Source organism: Pongo abelii, chromosome 10 (genome assembly GCF_028885655.2).
Source record: "Pongo abelii isolate AG06213 chromosome 10, NHGRI_mPonAbe1-v2.0_pri, whole genome shotgun sequence".
Classification (NCBI taxonomy): Eukaryota; Metazoa; Chordata; class Mammalia; order Primates; family Hominidae; genus Pongo; species Pongo abelii.
The window spans coordinates 18,113,934-18,130,173 of record NC_071995.2 but is presented as its reverse complement, the minus strand read 5'-3'; the positions used below and the strand labels follow the sequence as shown (position 1 = coordinate 18,130,173).

General features: G+C 35.5%; 1 pseudogene; it reads right to left on the bottom strand.

The window, feature by feature from the left end:
* Positions 1-371: 371 nt before the first annotated feature.
* On the bottom strand, positions 372-1,138 carry LOC100440612 (mitochondrial import inner membrane translocase subunit Tim17-B-like; annotated as a pseudogene).
* Between the last annotated feature and the right edge of the window lie 15,102 nt (positions 1,139-16,240).

Here is a 16,240-nt window from a genome sequence, read left to right as displayed (position 1 = left end):
TAAACATGCACCCATACACATATAGACATATTGGGTGCAAAGAGTTGTATGTATTTTCCAAATGTAATCATACTTTCTTTTTGGCATTTAAAATGGGCTTTAAATACACATGAGAGTGCCACACAAAGGAGCTGGGGTGAGAACTTGATACATGGGAGTGTGGGGCTGGGGTTCCCCAAGAGAGAAAAAGGGGACCCATCTGTCAGGGCAGCTGTGGTGCTCCACCCCCCAGCCTGGGACTAGGGAGCAGAGTAGAAGCCCTCTCTGGAGGGTCCCAGGGCTAACTGGGAGCTAGCCCTCCCTTCGAGGTAGATTATCGGGAAGAAAACCGAGAAGCAGCTCCCATGGTGGCAGTGGCTTCCTCAGTGGTACTAATAGCTGGGATAGCCTGGGGCCGGGGTGCCATCCTCAGCGGGCAGCTGGCTGGGGTCCTCCAGCAACAAGGGCACATTTTGGAACTGCTGGGCCATGTAGCGAGTGAGGAGGATGCCAACGCCCTCAATGAGGGCCAACAGGATGCCCCCCATCATCGCCGAGCCTATCATGGCCAGTGGGCCGCTGCAGGCAGCCAGCACAGACCCAGTCAGTGCTCCACTGGTAATAGATTTACAGGGATCCTCCTTGCACAGCCCCAGTCAATGCTCCACTGGTAATAGATTTACAGGGATCCTCCTTGCACAGCCCCAGTCAATGCTCCACTGGTAATAGATTTACAGGGATCCTCCTTGCACAGCCCCAGTCAATGCTCCACTGGTAATAGATTTACAGGGATCCTCCTTGCACAGCCCCAGTCAATGCTCCACTGGTAATAGATTTACAGGGATCCTCCTTGCACAGCCCCAGTCAATGCTCCACTGGTAACAGATTTACAGGGATCCTCCTTGCCCTAAAGTCGCACCAGGCCACAGTCGATGGTGGAGAACAGGCCCCCCAACACTGCGAAGCTACCTCTAATCTAGGGAACTCAGATCCTCACAGTGTTGGCCCTACTTCTCAACTGGTGCCAAATTCCAACAGGGTCATTGCGGAAACCCTTGATGGCCTGGAATACTCCGCCACCAATGACACCCATAGTGAAGGCTCCACCGCAATCATCCACAATTCGCCATGGGCAAGGCTCCTGAGCCTACTGCTCCATGGCACCGGACGCCCGCAATCATACTTTTGATGTTACAACTATTCTTTTTACACAGTGATATAATATGCTTAGTTCATATTAAGCAAAAAATTAATTTGCTTTCTATATAAAGTATTTGGACTACTAAACTTATTTAGCAGATCATCTACTGATGAAATTTTTAGATACTTCTGTTTAATTTTTTATTATTACAAATAGCATAGATATATATAAAGATATCTGTATGCGTACTTTTTGCCTGCTGTACTTGCTACATGAATCCAAACTTTTATCCAGTCTAGAAAAAGATACCACTAATTCTGCAGTTACATAATACGTAACATAAAATTTTCTAAGTTTTTTATGAGTATTAATGAGATCATGTATGACAGTAATGACTTTATTCATTTATGGAGAAATTATATATTTAAAGACAAGCATGTGCTAGGCATTCTTCTAGGTACTGTTGATGCAGCAGTGAGTAAAACTGACTTAAAAGCCCTTTCCTCATGGAGCTTACATTTTAATGAGGACAACCAGATTATAATAGAAATAAATAACATAGCATGTGGGAAGTTGATGAATACAGAAGAAAAGAGAAATTAGACCAGGTGTGGTGGCTCACGCCTGTAATCCCAGCACTTTGGGGGCCAAGGCAGATGGATCACCTGAGGTTGGGAGTTTGAGACTAGCTGACCAATATGGAGAAACACTGACTCTACTAAAAGTACAAAAATTAGCCGGGTGTGGTAGTGCATGCCTGTAATCCCAGCTACTCAGGAGGCTGAGACAGGAGAATCGCTTGAACCTGGGAGGTGGAGGTTGTGGTGAGCCGAGATCGCGCCATTACCCTCCAGCCTGGGCAACAAAAGCGAAACTCCATCTCACGCAAAAAAATAAAAGAAAAGAAAAGAAAAATTAAACCTGAGTACATAAAATAAAAAATGTCCATGCAGGAGGATGTAATTTAAAATAGGGTGGTTATGATAGCCCTTACAAATAATATACATCTAAACAAACAGATGAATAAGATGAAGAAGCAAGTCATGTGACTTTGCCTGGAATGATACCAGACAAAAGAAAATGTTATTTCAACAGTCGTAAACTGGGAATATCCCTTATTTGTTCAAGAAACACTGAAGTCATCAGTGTGACTAGACTAAAGAAAGCGAAAGTTGAAAATGAGTAAGAAATAAAGTAAGAAACTGAACAAGCTGGCTGGGGATGGCATTAGTGGTAAAAATACTTTGAAGTAAAAGCCAGCAGGATTCCTTGCTAAATTAGATGTGAGTATAAAACAAATAAAGTAGTCAGGGATGGTTTCAATATTTTTGGTCTTAATGCCTAGGAAGATTAAGTTGACATTAATTGAGATTGAGAAGGGTCCTGGAGGAATAGATGTGGGTGGAAAAGGTAGGAGTTTGCTTTTGGACATATTAAATTTGAATTGTTCATTATTTACATTAAAAGAGATTGTTATTATTTATGTTAAAAGAGATAGTTGTTGGGTCGTTGCTGGAGCCATCTATATATGGTACTTTGCCTCTTAATACTGGATAATCAAATAAGTGAGTATAGACAGAAGTTTCAAGAATTGCACCAGAGATACTCCAAATAAATGGATTGCAAAGGTGAGTATTCAGAAAAGGAGTCTGTGAAGGAGTAAAATCATAAAAGGTGATGTCTGAAGACAAGTGAAGAAATTATTTCAAAAAGAAAGAAATGGTATACTCACCAACAACTGCAGTCTAGCTTCTTTCCCTATCATTCAATTGAAAATATTCACTAGGATCCCTAACGAGTTCCTGTGGCTACATCCAATATACACATTTCAGTACTTTCTTAATTCAATCTTTAGCAGCATATAACAATGTTAAACACTTCCCCCTTCTTAACATGCCCTTCCGTTTGTTTTTGAGAACCTATCTTGTGGTGCAAGAGTAGAATTGTCTGCAAATGTCTTTGGGTGGTTACTGTGAGTTTCCTAGAAAATGGGCCAGCAGAATTGGGCAGAGTATAGAGAATCCTCTGCTTTCTTTTTGGCAATGGGAGGAAATGTCTTCACACTCAGCTTTGCATTGGAGTCAGTTCCTTTCTTAGGAGAAGGAGACTTCAGCTTCCCCTTGGCCCCAAAGTCTCTAGATGAGAGAGAGCTGATATTCCTAGACAAATTCTGTAAACAGCTAGCATCCCAAGTCAAAAAGCCCGGCATAACCCACTTACCCATTCCTGCTTTATTATTTTGCTTAAAAAAATAGCAAGATATGTTTTTTTCCCCAATGGAGCCAAACTCATATTTTAAGACAACAAGAGGGTCAGAGAAAACTTGCCTTTTCTCTCTATCAACCTAAGTTACTTTCCTTCACCCAGATCCATACTATGCAATATGAATTTATCCTGAATCCTGGTATATGACAAATGCATTTTCTCTGACCTTTCTGGCTACTTTGTATATTTTTGTAAAATTTTCTTTAATTTTGCTATTTTAAGGACCTGTTTTAGTTTATTTTGACTCCACCCCAGTTTTCAAGTGTGTCTATCTACAGATTAGACAACCTCTATATAACTCCAGCTCAATTGTGTCTGAGCTCTAGCTAAAAATCCTACTTCAATCGAATGTCTCATGAACCATGAAATCATATATCAAAACTTAACACATCATCTCTACTTGAAGTGTGTTTTTACTTCTATGTTCCTATTGTCAATGAGTAGCATTTTCCCCTAGCCCCTAGTTCAAGTCAGAGGTGTAGTGTTTTTCCACAATCTTTTCTCTCTTTATTCAGCTCAATTAACAAATTGCCAAATATTTTCTCTTAAATGTATTTGAAAGTATTTATTTTCCTTATAAAAACTACTAGTTGCCTAGTACAAACTACAGTAACTTTTAAATAGACTATTTTAGAGCTTTCTACAATTACAACAAAATTGAGCTGAAGGTGCAGAGAGTTCCATATATCCCCACATATGCACAGCCTCCCCCACTATCAACATCCCACATCCCAGCATGTACATTTGTTTTACAACGAATGAACCTGTATGGATGCATCATTGTCACTCAAAGTCCATAGTTTACATTAGTGTCCATTCTTTTTTATTTTTTGAGACAGAGTCTCACTTTGTCACCCATGCTAGAGTGCAGTGGCATGATCTGGGTTCACTGCAACCTCTGCCTTCCAGGTTCAAGTGATTCTCCTGCCTCAGCCTCCTGAGCAGATGGGACTATGGGTGCACGCGACCACACCTGGCTAATTTTTGTATTTTTTAGTACAGACAGGGTTTCACCGTATTAGCCAGGCTGGTCTTGAACTCCTGACCTCAGGTGATCCACCCACCTTGCCCTCCCAAAGTGCTGGGATTACAGGAGTGAGCCAACACACCCGGCCTAGTGTCTATTCTTGATGTACATTCTACAAGTCTTTTGAAATGTATAATGACATATATCTGCCTTTATAGTATCATACAGAAGAGTTGAATTCCCTAAAAATAATCTGTGCTCTACCTATTCATTCCTTTCTCCCTCCTCACTCCTGGAAACCACTGATCTTTTACTATATTCATAATTTTGTCTTTTCTAGAATGTCATATAATTGGAATCATAATCATACAGTAATTATTATTTTCAAATTGGCTTCTTTCACTCAATAATGTACATTTAAGCCTCCTCTATATCTTTTCATGAATTGATACATCATTTCTTTTTAGCAGTGAATAATATTCCATTGTCTGCATGTACCACCATTTATTTATCCATTCACCTACTAAAGGACAGCTTGGTTGCTTCAAATTTGGGCAATTAAAAATAAACATGCTATAAACATCAATATGCAGGGTTTTGTGCAAGTAAAATTTTTCAACTCCATAATGTTTTCACTAGATTATTGCATTATCCTCTTAAATATTTATATGATGTCTCCCTTGTATTCACTCACACAAGCCTTCTGCCAGTTATAGACCTCAAATACGAAATCTGATCATATAACTGCTGTTTCAATAGCTAACATTTCTTCAGCAGAGGGACCAAATCTCTCCACATCATTCCTCTAATCTTCTGGATCTGGTTACTGAATATCTCACCGTTCTTATCTTCTAATCAATTTTAGTATGTATATTTGAGCCATTCTGAAATACTTTCACTGTGTCATGCCTTACTATCGTCTAGACCAGCAGTCTCCAAATTTGGCACCAGGGACCAGTTTCTTGGAAGACAATTTTTCCATGGACCAAGGGAGGCAGGTGGTTTTGGGATGATTCAAGCACGTTACATTTATTGTGCACTTTATTTCTATTATTATTACATTGTAATATATAATGAAATAATTATACAACTTACTGTAAGGTAAAATCAGTGGGACCTCTCAGCTTGTTTTCCTGCAACTAAACAGTTTCCTCTGGGGATGATGGGAGGCAGTTATAGATTATTAGGCATTAGATTCTCATAAGGAGCATGCAACCTAGATCCCTCACAGGCAGAGTTCACAATAGGGTTCGTGCTCCAGTGAGAATCTAATGCCACTGCTGATCTGACAGGAAGAGCTCAAGTGGTAATGCAAGTGATGGGGAATGACTGAGAATACAGATGAAGCTGTGCTAGCTTGCTGCTCACTTCCTGCCGTGTGGCCCAGTTTCTAACAGGCAACATACCAGTACCCAGTCCATGACACATGGGTTGGAGACCCATGCTCTAGACTTTGTACAGGATATTTTATTTGTCTGTATCATTCTCTTGACTTTATTACTGCCTAATTTCTACTAGTCATTCAGGAATCAGTTTTGGCAGCCACTTATCCAGGAAGACTTCCATGAATCTTTAAGACAGAATTAGGTGCTAATTAAATGAGTTTTATAGCTTGCACTCTTCCCTGCCCCATCATAGTTTATAGTATGTAATGTTAAATTATCCATTTCACATGTCTTCTTTGTTGTGTTGTAAGGTCTTTGAAGGAAGGAAACAGTCTGTCTTGTTCATTTTTTCCCAGTACTTGACAAAGAGTAGGCATTCAGTAAATATTTGTCAAATGAATAGGTAACTAAACATCCCTGCTCCTCTCACAAATCAAAGAGTAGAAATATATACTGATGGCTGACTGCTAGTCCCAACTTTCATGAGATAAACCCAAGATCTTGCACAATCTTCACTACTACAATAATTTCAACATGTTTCAAAGGTTGTTCATAAATGACCAAAAGCCATCGGCAATAGCACAATATATTTTCAACATCCACCACAAAATTAAACTTTTAAGTTTTTCTAGGTTACTGTGTTGCCCCTTTATTAAAACATATCCCTTTATTAAAACAACAGCAGAAGTGGAAAATAAATTCTTCAGCTTGATATGGTTTGGTTGTGTCCCCACCCAAATCTCATCTTGAATTGTAGCTCCCATAATCCCTACATGTCACGGGAGGAACCCAGTGGGAGATAATTGAATCATGGGGGTGGGTTTTCTTGTGCTGTTCTTGTGATAGTGAATAAGTCTCTGGAGATGTGATGGTTTTATAAAGCGCTGTTCCCCTGCACATGCTGTCTTGCCTGCCACCATGTAAGATGTGCCTTTGCTCTTCCTTCACTTTCCACCATGATTGTGAGGCTTTCCCAGCCATTTGGAACTCTGAGTCCATTAAACCTCCTTTTCTTTATAAGTGACCCAGTCTGGGGGTATTTCTTCATAGCAGTATGAAAATGGACTAATACACAGCTATTATAACTAATTCTGTTTTCTTATCTTTTGTCTTATCTTTGGAAGTAAAAGATATTTAATATTACAAGTCAAAGTGATTTTCACATTCTGACTGCAACTCCCCTGAATCCATCTCTTCAAGAGATTTTGGGAAAATTTATTCCCACTGTTGACCAGTTTAAATAAAAGGTTTATATCTATTAAAAGTCATGATTTTCCTATATCATGATGATCTAGATAAAGAGTAGCATGTACATATTTCTGCTTTCATTAACTAATTACATTTTATTTTTCACAATTTACTATTAAGTCAGTGTATTTGTTAGATCTCTTTTGGTTGAAAGTGGCAGAAATCTTATAAAATTAGCTTATACAAAGATTAAATGCATTGGTTAACATAACCGGGAAGTCAAAGGGATGTCACTGGCTTTACAAATTGTTGAACAAGAGATCCAAATGATAAAATTATAGCCATTCTCTTTCTTTCTAGCTCTTTCTTTCTATCTCTTTAGTTCTCTTTCTTTCTATCTCTTTAGAAATGGGCCATTATCTTTCTTTCTATCTCTTTATTTCTCTCTTTCTTGACTGCTTTACACTTTGGCTTTCATCTCTTAAACTGCTTTTCTCTGTTTCACTTTGTTTTTAGACATCTTTTTGTCTCATGGACATATTCTGCCCATGAGAAAAAAAAAAAAAAGATGAATCTCAGAAATTACAGACAGTGTGGTTCTCATATCCCAGAGAAAGAGAGGTTTCTCTCGGCCATAGTATAGCAAATTGCAAAAAGAATTTCTACTGATTTTTTGCTATGGTTAGATGTCTGATGATCAGCCAGGCTGGAGTCTCATGTTCTTTTTAGTGGCCCAAGTTGGTGTTCTACCAGGTAGACATTATAATTGTTTCAACAGACCCACCTAATTAAAACACAGGAAATTTGCCAACATGAAAAGAGGCGCTGGGACACAAGAAGGAAATGAACCTACTGTGGCATTTTTCTCACCAAATTCATATTTCACAAAACTTAATAATTTTATATTTACATAAGGTATCCATTTCTGTTAAATCACTATACATGTCTGAGAACTTCATTTTTACAAAATGCTATAAAACATTTGAGTAGCTGCATATAAAGACTGACATTAAAGTTCTCAGAATTGTATGTATATCCATATGCATGTATGCAAATATGTATGTATATCCGTACGCATTGACATTAAAGTTTTCAGAATTGTATGTATATCCATATGCAATTTCTTGTGTTGAAATATTATATTGTTATTATCATGAGTTTATTGCCAATTTAGTAGTAACAACTATTGATAGGACATGATAAAGCAGAATTACATTCTAGTTTTCAAGATGCTCAATTGTCATATTTTTAGAAATAAAATTTAAATAAATAGACCCATCAGTCTAATTTCTTCTCCTGTCCACTTAATTGTTTAAAAATATCATCACCAGCATTTTACATAGAGTAAGAAATATACACTAAGTATACACCCTCCCATCTATCTATATTAATAGCATGACCTACATAGAACTCCAATTTCTAATACCTCAGATATTGATTAATTTATTCACTATACATTTCTCAGCAGTTTCATATGGGCTAGCAAACTGCTAAAGATACAAGTAAACTGCATGCACAATTAAACTATTCCAATCATTCAGAAACACAAGCTAAAGGCATTTAATATTTTCAAAATGTTTTTGAATCTAGTCAACATATGTTTTCTATGCTACACCATGAAGAAAACCAACGGGCCTTGCTTTCACTCCCTCCATTAAGTCAGTCAGTTGGACAACATAATATCATTAAAAGTGAGAAACCCCAAATCCAATCCATAAACCCAGGAAAAGCCTCAGGTGTTGACAGATTTCCCATCTATTTTTATAAAACCTGATTGTGGAAATTATCTCCAACATCAGAGGGTCTTCTCAGAAATTTTTAAGACCAGAATTATGTCTCAAGGCATGAAAACTCCCTTGATCCCCCAATACTTAAAAAGATGACAAGGTAAGGAACAATTGGGGGATTTTCATCCCCTCTTACTCTCTTGAATAGAGAGTACAAGATTGTTTCCAAGGTTTTAGCTATGCGCCTCAATGATATCATTCCTGCCCTCGTATGCTAAGATTAGGAAGGATTCATCCTGGGTAGCTCTAAGAAGATAATACCTGAAAAATATTTCCATGTAATCCATCAGTAATATCTCTCCAAAATCATCATACTGATAAATCAGTAACTGTTTTTTGAAAGAAATAAGTAAACTTAATAAAGAGCCATTAGGTGATCTTGTCCACACCATTAGGTTGATCTGCTCATAGAAAATATTTAAATCTCTAATTCGCTTATTATGCTTCAATGCTCATCTTACTTCCAGCCAAATTACCACAGCTCTTCTGCCATCTGGTCATCATTCAACTGTTGTTTTTCTGATGTCAGGAAAATTTTAAACACACAGGAAAAAGACCCTAAGGGGTTTTTGAATGGCTTGTGTTTTTGCTAAACTCAGATTTCCCAGTTAAAAAGGGGGGATGGGGGACAGAAAAAGGCCTAAGATTTGGAATGCTGACTGCTACAATCTCTTTAATCATGAATCTAAAATATGATCATTTTAAACTGCAGTTTGGGCCAGGGTTATGTACACACTAATACCTATATTATGAATGAGGTTTACTAAGTCTATCCAGCAACAAAATATCTAGCATTCATTCACATAATTATTATTTTATTCAATAACCACTTATGTACTGGGAGAAAAGCAGTAAGCATGAATCTGTGTGTTAGGCCATTCTTGCATTGCTCTAAGGAAATACCTGAGGCTGGGTAATTTACAAAGAAAAGAGTTTTAGTTAGCTTGTGATTCTGCAGGCTATAGAGGAAGCATGGTGCTAGCATCTGCTCAGCTTCTTGGAAGGCCTCATAGAGCTTTTACTCATGGCAGAAGGGTAAGTGGGAGCAGCAGGTCACATGGCCAGAGCAGGAGCAAGAGACAGCAAGGAAAGGTGCCACACCATTTAAAAAAACACATCTTGGGAGAACTCCTTATTTGAATAGAGCCAAGCCATGAGGGGTCCACCCCATGACCCAAACACCTCCCATGAGGCCCCTTCTCCAGCACTGAAGATGACCTCTAAACATGAGATTTGGAAGGGACATCCAAAATAAATCAATCTGCATAGGTATATATTTGGAAATAGAAAGATTGTGCCATTGTGAAAGTTAGTTTTATTTCTTTCTCTTTTCTTTTTACAGTGATAAATACACTATTTGCTAAGTAATGTACCATAAGATATTGAAGGTTAATTACAGAGGATTCAAGAGATACAAATAGAGTTGAAAAATAAGAAAGAAATATAGCCCCTACTCAATTTTTGGTTATCAGTTGTCAGCATAGTTCTTTCTGCATTGAAATCTGTATCAGTTTGCTAGGGCTGGGTGGCTTAAACAATAGAAATTTGTTTCACAGTTCTAGGGGCCAGAAATCCAAAATTAAAGTGTTAGCAGGGTTGATTCCTACTGAGGTCTGTGAGTAAGAATCTGTTCTCTCCCCTAACTTCTGGTGGTTTGCTGACAATCTTTTTGTGTTCTTCAGCCTGCAGAGACATTGCCTGACATTTGCCTTGATGTTCACATGGCAGTCTCCCTGTGTGTGTGTCTGTGTCAACGTTTCCCATTTTTGTAAGGACAACATCGATATTAGAGTGTTAAGGGCCCACTCAACTCCAGTATGATGGTCTTAAATAATTACATCTGCAATGACCTGATTTTCAAATAAGATTATATTCTGAGGTAATGAAGATAAAGGCTTCAATATATGAATTTTGCAGGGAACAGAATCCCACTGTGGTATGCTGTTATGTTATGGCAGCCATGGAGAAGATAATTTTTCTTGGCTTAAGAAAGCAAAAATGATGTTTTTGTGTTAACTGTATGCACTTAAAATGTTAAAATTGTGTTATCAAAACACAACTTAAGTGCTCACACACCAAGAATTGCCAGCTTCCAAAAACAATGACAGTTTTCAATTCTCATGACACTCAACTTCTTTGCTTCCCTGTGCCAGCTGATATCCTACTTTTTGAAACTCTTCAAAGTTATGATAATAATAGCCTTTTTCTCATTGCTCTGTCCCTTATTTTGCTCAGTCCTAACTGTAATTTTTTTTTCTTTTACATCTCTGAAACATGCCCAAATAGACTGTTTAAACACATGCAATCATTATTTCCTTTAATTCTGTTGACTCCAACACTTTGATAACTAGGCAAACTTCATTTCTGCATTCCAAACTGACATTTCTGATTTCTTAACACTGAAAATCAGTGTCAAAAGGGAACTCAAAATTATCTCCCCTGATGCCCTCTCCCCACTCCCAACTCCAAAAAAATCTACTTTACCATACAATTTTTCTATTGGTTTTAATGACACTGGCATTCTCTATGCCTTTCATATCTGAAATATCAAATATCTTTATTTCTTATTCTCTATACGTAATTAGTTGTCAAGTAAAGCAAATTCTATCATCATAATATATTTAATATTCATACACTTGGTACTAGTCATAGTGTCACTATTTTAATTGAAAACTTTATTATTTTTATATTTTACTAAAATAACTTCTTACCGAGTCTGCTTACTTTCTAATATTATCTATTATTCCTATAGTAAGGTCAAATTCAAGTTCCTAAAGCACAGATTAAATCATCTTTGTTCAAAAATAGCCAATGACTTCTGAATTTAGATTCCTCTTCTTTTTTATTGTTTTTAGATGGAGTTTCGCTCTTGTTGCCCAGGCTGGAGTGCGATGGTGCAATCTTGGCTCACTTCAACCTTCTCCTCCTGGGTTCAAGTGATTCTCCTGCCTCAGTCTCCCGAGTAGCGGGGATTACTCTAATTAATATTAGTATAATATGTTATATTATTATGTTACATATATTGTAATATATTATTATATAGCTATGATATATTAATATTTTATGTTAATGATATTAGCTACATTATGTGGACATTATTTGCCTGGTATTTGTCTAATTTTCACTATAATTCTAAGAGTAGAATTTGTGTGTGTTTACATTTTAAAGATGATTAGAGAAGATAATTAATTTCCCCAAAGTTCTGTAGTTATTCCTGCGTTCAAAAATGTTTGTTGAGTACTTCCTTGGTGCTGGGACTTCTGATTAGTAATGGGATTTCAGCGATGAAAAAACAAATGTTTTCCTTGTTTTCATGGAGTTTATAATCTACTTGGGGAAACAGATTTGAAACTAGTATACCAAAATTAAATAAAATGATTCCATATTTGTGTAAGATCTTGGAATGAAAACAAAGAAAATTATGAGAAAAAGCATAACATTGGTAGGGATATGGAAAATCCCTGAGGGTGGATAAGAAATTATTCCAAAGAGGAAACATATAGTATAGAGCCTAAAAGGTGAAAAGTAGCATGCCATGTGAACTTTAGAGACAACAAACATTCAGTGCAAAGGGATGTACGCATTTATAAAATGTACACTTTTAAACAATGTACGCATTTCCTGATATAAGATGGTATTTGATAACATAGGAAATGGTAGATTAATATGGCTGGAGCATAGTAAAAATAGGCAGAGAAATAACACTGGATCTAGAGATAGAGCTAAATTGTGCAGGGCTTGTGGTCAATGACATTTTGTTAGGATATGGTCAAATTAAGAATATATGCTAAATATAAAGGGAAGTCACTAAAGGGTTTAAAGACAGGTCCTGAAATAATTCAATAAAGGTATCGAGGATATGATTTCTATTGTTTGGAGGATAGATTTGGAGATGAGAAAGCGTAAGATTGAAAGCTAAGTAGTGGATTGTAGATATTATGGGAGCGTGAATTACAGTGATGAGTCATTCACTGCAGGCTAGCACTCAGGCTTATATATATATTGCTTTCCATGAGAGCTCTAATTTTGATTATTTAATGTGAAACACTTATGCAAAATTAGGACAGCATAAGGAAAAGTAAATTAATCCTTTTTATGATATCATTAGTGGTAGCCCAGACCAAGATTTATCAGAAGTTCAGAAGTAGTACAGAATTAATGTCACCTCCTCAGAGTCCATGGTCATCTCTCTTCAGTCTGGGCTCTGGCATCTATTTTAGCAGCATCTTTGAGCACACTAGCTCAGTATACATCTAATTTTTATCTTTGCTTCTCTGATTTCAAAGGTTTATTTGCATGCCTAATTTTTGATATTAAATTACTTTCCTGATTGAATTATGACTAAATCAGAGATAACAGTAGGTGATAAGTTTTGAACATATTTTATATACTTTTATTAGATGTAAAAATAAACAGTTAATTTTTAATTTTAACAGATTTATGGGATGAGAAAAAGAGAAAAGGAAGACATCTAACATATTTGCTTTAGCAATCTAATAGGTGGATTATTTATGTAATAAAGTGAAGATGACTTGTGGAAATAGGTTTGACAAAGGTAGAGGAGAAAATAGTTATTCGTTTTTTTAAAGATATTCAACCTAAGGTGTAAAATAAGTGATTGTACAACCGGGTATTTAAGAAGACAAGAAAACATGAGTGAACACACCAGAAAGAATAAAAATAGAATTAGCCTTACAAGAACACCAGACTATAAATCAACTATGTTTACTGTGTTCAACAAAACAAAATTCAAGCTCGAGAATGTTAGCAGGAAATAGGAAAGTATAAAATTGACATAGTTAATTTAAGAAAAGGAAAAATTCTACACCTGAAAAACATATAAAAGCTAAAATTAACGATCAATTGTAGCATTAAATAAAGGTTAGGCAAAGTAAAGAGAGAATTAAAATGTTTGCAAATAAGTGAAAAGACAAAATGGAAACTCCAAGGAGAAAGAATATGTGACAGATAATAGAAGATACAGTAGATTTAGAGAAAATTTCAAAAGAATACGAAAAAGAGAAAAGTGTAGAAACTGTAGCTAAAGAGATGTTATAGATAATTATCCAAAACTAATAAAAGACACCAATCCACTGTTTTGAGAACACTGTATTAACTTTTTAAAATTTATACCTGAAGAGCAAAATAAAAAAAAAAGAGACAGAAAAAAATATAAGTGCATCCAGGAAAAAAAGATAACATTGAAATGGTAAAGGACTGATACCTGATTTCTTAACAGCAACAATGGAGCCATTAGACCCTGTCAAGATATGTATAAGATACTGAATAAATGAACAGCCAATTAAAAATATTATGTTGATGCACACGTATGTTTATTGCAGCACTATTCACAATAGCAAAGACTTGGAACCAACCCAAATGTCCAACAATGATAGACTGGATTAAGAAAATGTGGCACATATACACCATGGAATATTATGCAGCCATGAAAAAGGATGAGTTCATGTCCTTTGTAGGGACATGGATGAAGCTGGAAACCATCATTCTCAGCAAACTATTGCAAGGACAAAAAACCAAACACTGCATATTCTAACTCATAGGTGGGAATTGAACAATGAGAACACATGGACACAGGAAGGGGAACATCACACACCAGGGCCTGTTGTGGGGTGGGGGGAGTGGGGAGGGATAGCATTAGGAGATATACCTAATGTTAAATGACGAGGTAATGGTGCAGCACACCAACATGGCACAAGTATACATATGTAACTAACTTGCATGTTGTGCACGTGTACCATAAAACTTAAAGTATAATAAAGAAAAAGAAAAAAAAGAAAATATTATGTTGAGCAAAACTTGTTCTTAAAAAATAAAAGAGAATGGGGATGTTTTTCAAACAAATAACTATATTTACTGTCAGCGGGGCAATAAAACAATATATAATATAAAATATTTAAATATATTTGCACATATATAGAGAACATATAATACATAAACATATTTTGTGTTATGTATATGTGTGTAAAACTTTTATGTTTTTATTAAGAAAAGATGGGGATTATGATTGGGACCTTGAATAAAGATGAGGGCCTCCTTTGTTAGGAAGGGTTAATACTGGGACCAGCAATTGTATAATGATGAAATTTATCATGAATCAGCTACCCAAGTGGGAATCTTGGGAAAATGATTTTCTTGATAAATGGTTAAATAAAAGAATAGACAAAAAAACAAATATGTTAGCAACAAAAATATCAAAGATGTTAGCAACAAAAAAAATGGATATATATGGAAAACTGAACCAAATTAAAAGGGAAATGTACATCTTTTCAAGAAAAAACAAGAGTGTTCACCAAATAGAGCATTTGCTGGGTTATATCATATAGAACAAAATTTAAAGGACTGAAATTATATAGATAATGTTCATTGGCCACATTAAATTTACACTAGTGATTAATAAGTAAAAGACAAATGGAAATATCTTAAATATTTGGAAATTAAGAATATAAGCTAAATAATTCATGGACTAAAATAAGTGAAAATGCAACTAAAATATTTTGAACTAAATTTAATAACAATGTGGTATATAAAAAGAGCTTGTGAAATACAATTGAAGATATGCTTATAACAAAACCTATAGCCTTCAATATATTAGAAAATGCTTTAATAACTTTAAAATTAAATTTGTAAGCATCTTTTAAGAGTCAGAAATAGAATTTCATTCTAAGCAAAAGGAAATAAGATGGATGGAAATAATAAACAGAAGTCAATACATTAACAAATATGAAAAACCTAATAAAGAAAATTAATAAAGAGTTGTATATTTAAAGACTATTAAACCTGACACATTCCTCTCAAGATTGATCAAAACTAAAAGAAAAGAGAGATACAAGAAAAGAATGAGGAATATATACTATCACAGATGGAAAAGGAAGTATTAATATATATCTTATAGATATTAAATAGATAATTTAAAATTTTAGATAACATATCCAAATTTCTGGGCAAAAACATTTAGAGAAGACATCTGAATGGTTATAGAACAAAATATAAAAGAAAATGAATGAATAATGTATAATCTTCTGTTGATGTAAACTGTAGACCTACTTGATTTACCAGTGAATTCTTCCAAACTTTTGTGAAGAACTCATACCAAAGTAACATCAACTCTTATACAAAACATAAAAAGAAGAAACACTTTCAAACTAATTTTATGAGTCCAAGATAATCTTGATACCAAAAGCTGACAAAGACATTAAGAAAAAGAAAATGGTCAGGGGAATCTCTCTGATGACTACAATACTAACATAATAACCTAATGACATACTTTAAAAAGCTCATATACTGTGACAAAGTTAAATTTATTCCAGGAATGCAAGGTTGGCTTAACAGTTTAAAAATAGAATAATTTGCCATATTAGTAAGAAGTATTTATAGCAAAGTAAGTATAATGTAAAACCTCATTAATCTGATCAATTATTTCTACAAAAATTCTATAACAAATATTTTACTGTTTTCCAATTATCAGTTTTATGTATGCCAATTAACACTTTGAATATTTTACTGATGG